Source organism: Hyperolius riggenbachi, chromosome 7 (genome assembly GCF_040937935.1).
Source record: "Hyperolius riggenbachi isolate aHypRig1 chromosome 7, aHypRig1.pri, whole genome shotgun sequence".
NCBI lineage: Eukaryota > Metazoa > Chordata > Amphibia > Anura > Hyperoliidae > Hyperolius > Hyperolius riggenbachi.
The window spans coordinates 122,028,101-122,034,100 of record NC_090652.1 but is presented as its reverse complement, the minus strand read 5'-3'; positions in this window follow the sequence as shown (position 1 = coordinate 122,034,100).

Below are 6,000 nucleotides of genomic sequence, written 5' to 3'. Positions count from 1 at the left end.
TTTTTCTGACAGTAAATGGTTTCTGGGAGCAGGAAAGAGATAAAAAAAAAGTCAATAATTCATAGATTTTAGCTCTGGCATACTTCAATGAATGTGTCATTGAGCAGAGACAATGAAACAGTAATAACTTAAAAAGTAGATTTAAATTTAAAATAAAACCGTGGGATGTCTTAAAAAGTAATTTTTAGGAGGAGGAGGAGGATAGATATAATTGTCATCAGTTTATATTCACCTCAGATGCCCTTTAAGTGGATAAAAATAGCAGCCTCTATATTCTAAGTTTATAAACTCCACCTTGTTTACCGTAGGTTCTTATTAAGGCTCAGTGAATTGTTTTTTTTATTGATTTATTTAAAAAGTGAATATTCATGAGAACACAGCCACTAAGGTGAATATAGTACCGAATGATCAGGACTGGCCTTTTCACTTTAGCCTAGTGGTACCAACCGATGGCTCAGAGGCTACAGGTGCCAGTCAGCTTTGCTCCTGGTGGCTCACAACAGTTTCTCTGTACCTGTCTCTCTGGAAACTGAATGAATGTCCAGTGAGAATGTGAGAAGGTGAGGCTGTGCCCTTAACGTTGTATTCAACAAAACTAACATTAATAAGAGTCCTTATAATAAACTGAAAGGCACAACACAGATCGTTTTTAATTCAATAACAACATGAATGCCTTTCTTGCATATAGCAGAAGACCACTTTCAACCAAACAAAGCAAGCCCATTATGAATGCAAGAAATCCCTGCTGCATAGGACTAAAGCTACATTCAACAGTATTAAGTAAAACAAAGTTGTGCTTTAGTAAGGACCATATTAAAATAATGTAGCATTCAACATTAAATACAATGTATTTTGAAGCGGTGTATCAAGGAATGCATTTTTTTTTTGGGGGGGGGGGGGGGGGGGGGAGGGTAGAATTGCAATACTACATTATGTAAACCTTTGTTAAAGGCCTGTGGACCCTACCCATTTGTTAGCTATATATTTCCGCTGACTAGTAACTTAATGGGCAACTCCAAGCTAGTCTTGGAAGTGGGGATTGGAGAACAGTAAAGTAATGGTGGAGTATACAAGTAAAACATCCTCTATTCTAAATCTAGTCCTGAGACGGTTCTTAATCCTTCTACACGCCCTCCTCACTACTATGTAGGTATCAGTGCCAGTCATGACATAGAGTACGCTAAAATTGGGCAATAGGAAAAGCAAACCTTTCAACCACCCTCAGCGGCAACATTAGAGGTGAATTAGACTTCTGATTACTAGATCAGTAAGGAACAGATTATATGGCTAACTAGAATCTAGTCATCTCTGATAAAGTGACCTCAAGGGTGCAGATTTTTCCTGCGGCAGCTAGATTACCTCTTTCTTAGTATCCTGACGTTGTTTCTTTTCCTTGGGGTCCCTCCTGTTCACCATGCCCAGACCCTCTCCTGCCGTGCCTTCTGGAAGTTTCTTTGACCAAGAGGACAATGAGCACCACCAGAATTTTTTTGTCCCAGGTTCAGGGGTACTTTACAGAAGAAACCCATCCACTGCTATACCATGACTGCAATGCATTTTTCTATAGTAGCCATGCTCACCTCTGTAATGGTGTTCAAGAGTTATCCTCCCTTGAATGAGGTATTAGGACCTTCTCTTCACCCACAGCCCTGTTCCACTTCAATGCAACTTGCAGGTAGTTAAGAAAAACCCAACGGGGTCACTCTGGGCTTGGCTAATTGTGTAGGTATATGCTATGAACCCAAAAAAGGACAGAATATAATGCAGAGGCATGGATAAGATATACTTCCAGAGAGAATAATGCTGGGAACACACAATGCAACTTTCGGTCCGATCGACGGAAATCGGACGATTATTTCTGACCTGTCTGATCTGTTTCTGATCGATAAAGGGATCAATTTTGCAAAGTTATGAACAGAAAACGGATCCCTTTATTGATTGGAAGCAGTTTGGACATGTACACACAATACAATTTCCCATCAGATGACTTGCCAATCGGACAGGAAATTGCATTGTGTGTTCCCAGCATTAGTCCCAAACACTCCCACAGAGGTGAGTTTAGCTACCATGCACCCATATCACCATAGTTTGACTTTAAGTGTAAGAGAAAGATGCATGCAAAAACGTGTAATTGTAAAACTGTGGGGACTGGAAATAAAATCTTTTGACAGTGTTGCATGTTGCTGTAACAGCAGTTAAAGCAGAATTACAGTCTGTCATAATATTGAATAATAACCTACTCTTTATCGCCCAAACAGTTATCCCAGTTGCTTCTGTCTCAAACTAAAGTCATCTGTGTAAAAATCACAAGTCTCCCCAACAGGGTTGGAAACTGCCATTGCAATGGATACATGATATCAAATTCATTTAAAAACAAAAACTCTTGCAAGGAAATCATTTTCTCCTTTGCTTACAGTCACAATGAATTTTTAAAAAACAAAACAAAAACCCTTTCTGCTACATATGCTCACGGCAGTGCGGTTACTGAAAAGCTTCTGAGCAAAGTGAAACACAGTCTATTAACCTTTTTGGAAACTATTTAGCAAACATTTGTTTGGTTCTTACAGTGTGGCAACAGATCTATCCAAACCTGCCCTTTATCGTCCTTATCCAGACAAAAATATACTCTTTCTATACTGTGCATCTTTCTGAAGCCTGAAATAAAGGACTGGTCTCCGAAATAGGGAGAAGTGGTAGGCATGTATTGGGTTTATACATTTTAGAACAGTATGATGGTACTTAGCTGTCTTAGGCTAGAGAAAGCTTACCATAATTATATTATTTAGAAGGATCTTAACATATGAAGTCAAGTATTTGAAAAAATATCTTCTACTAAATACTACTTTATAGGAAATATTTTCAGATGAACTAACATTTTAGAGACACATGTAAATAGTATCAATATGTTGTATATAGGTATTTTTCTATTAGGTTTATTGGGCATTTAATATTTCACAGGACATATATATTGTTTTCATTGCTATAGTAAGCTTTTTATCAAAGGCCTTTTATTGAAGTTCTACGACTAAACAAAAAAGACAAAACTCCAAGTGGTTTATTTTAGCCTTTGAGATTTTGTTTCAAACAGATTCAGATTTCTACCGTGACAGCCGGTGCCACCTAAAATGAATAGCTGCTATCTGGCACTGTCCATGGTGCAATTGGAAGTTCCTCTTCTCTGGTGTTATTCGTGATAACTGACTGTAGACAAGAAAAAAAAAGTCTGCCAAACAAGCTATGGCAGCGCAAGGGAGTCAGGTCAACAGTATTATTGAAGTTGTTGAGGGGAAACTTGCACGTCTTAAAGAGACACTGAAGCGAAAAAAAATTATGATATAATGATTTGTATGTGTAGTACAGCTATGAAAAAAAACATTAGCAGCAGAGACACAAGTCTAATATTGTTTCCAGTAAAGGAAGAGTTAAGAAACTCCAGTTATCTATGCAAATTAGCCATTAGGCGCCACGACTTTCAAAAAAGTCGCAGAGAACTCTGACAGACACTTGAGATAATAAGCTTAAAAAGACAATGTATCTTTTTGTTCCTCTGCAGGGAAGATTTTGCAGAGCAGGCTAGTGAACTTTTGAACCCATTTAGAATGCTGAGTAGTGTCTAAACTGCAAATATTAGAGAATGATGCAATGTTATAAAAACACTATATAACTGAAAATAAAAATATTAGAATATTTTCTTTGCTACTAAAATTCTAGTAATTATCCGTATTACACAACATATTCATTATATCATACATTTTTTTTTCGCTTCAGTGTCTCTTTAAGTGAGAACTTACACAAAGGCAGGACAATTGAAAATATACTTTAAATATGCTGAATGAAAGGCCAGATAACAAGGCAACAAGTTGAGAATTCTTCCAACCACAACAGATGTATGGATGAAGAACAATTCAGAAGATATTGGTTACGTGTACAGCAGCAGTAAAACATAGGATATCACAAACCAAGTGCCAGGACACTTATTTGCAACAGAGACAGCTAAATATTTGTATGATATGGTGCTACAAAAATATGACTACACAATGCATTTTTTTGGTTCAAGAAAACATAGCAGGCTTTTCGTACTCATATAAAAATGTTAATTTTAGATAAAAATACAAACTTCAACTTTACAAAAAACACATTTCTGTTGAATACACATAAGCATACTTTTTTTTACCAAAAATAAAGAATTTAGAATTTGTTCAAATACATGTAGCAAGTATTTTTTTTTGTTTACTTACTACCTTGACACTGTACAATGCACTTACAAAAATAAAAATGTTCATTTCACACCCTGACAAGGTGAAAATGGTTGATTTGTATGAAAGTAATAAACTACAGAACAAAAAAATAAAATTAATAGAGAAAAATAAAATATTAGCATTATCAGGCAACTTGCACAAGTTTGACGTTGCACAAATAACCCATGATTTAATAATGTACAAGATTTCATTTAAATCTTAAATGAAGCAGACATAATGGGAACAAAATTTCAGGACATGTGGACTAGCTATACCTTGGTTTCTTTATTGTTATTATTATTTGTATACATGTCATTAGTTTGCATCCTGCTAGAAGAAATACTAAAAATTTGTATCCGTTAGGTTTCATTTTTTTTCTGTAATCAATTAGCATGCAATAAAAACATTAATTGGTGTCTAAGTGGGGGAAGCAACTTACCAAAAAAAAAAATTAAACCTGCGTCTTGAGTCCACCAGCTACCAAAACGGGAAACACGGAAAGTATGTCAAAGCAAAGACATTAGATATTATTTATAAAATATGAAATTTAACTCAAAGTTTTCTTCTAAAGCTACATTTACAATGAAGATTTTTTTTACTGAAGTTCCAATTCATAAAACTAAAGAATGGGAATAGAAGAAATTCTAAGAAACTGCCGTAACAACCGTGCAGCAGTCTATTGGATTATACTAAGCCACCAATTTAGATTCTGTTAAAAATGTCCCATTGGATTGTATTTCTGCAGGTCTTCTTAGCAAAGTGCTTGTAAATTGAAGGAGGAGCAATATGCCCCACTGACCCGTTAAATATTTTTGCAAATTTCCCACCACAAATGACCTTCTCTAATACTTATAGGGAAAAAAAGGTTGTATCTGAGTGATTGTGCCAGGCCTCCTAAATTCATTGGCATGGTAGAGGCACTTGAAGGAGCACATTGTAGAAGTCAACACAATACCAAAGGTGGCAACATCTGCATAATGAAAATTAAAATATTTCTAAAAAATTTATCAGGGCAACACTTTTACACTTTGTCCGTAATGCAGTCCTTTGACTCCTGTATCGCTCTTTCATCACTTCAGCCTTGACAGACTCCGTTTTGATTTATCCGCTAGGGCTGGGTTGGCACCACTTTTTCAAGCGATCTTCTACTGAATGCTACACAAGTATACATCCTGTTATAATTACCATGTGAAAAGTTGTTCGGTGACTCTACATTAACTCAGCCAACATTTGCACTAACATTGACCATGACTAACCCACAACACCAATCTGAGAGTTGCCTACATAAAATTAAGATTTGCAAAATGAATGTGTGACCTTATTGGGCCAGCTCACTGGAGCCATTTAGGAGGGGGGAAGGCAGGCAATCTGTAGTAGACTATTTCTGCTCAATTTACAGTAACTGTCCTAACATTTAACACATTTGAGACGGTTTAGAGGTTGCAAATAAATGACAAGAAGGAGAATAAAAAAAACATTAGAGCTAAATACTCAAATGAAAATTTTAACAATTGAAGAAAAACACTGACTAATGACTGTTTTAACACAGAGGCCCCACAAAAGAAATACTGGTAAAATAAAAAAATAAATAAATCTTACTTTTTTTTTGCCTCCACATAGCAATGGAGATTTTTGACAACAATGTATCAGCACTATTCCCAGTGAAATTATAGGCTGGTTTAACCCCCTTGGTTTAACACATAAGATGCCCACAACTTTGCATATGCTTCATCTGCTTTGAAACCTGTCTCCGGACAAGCTA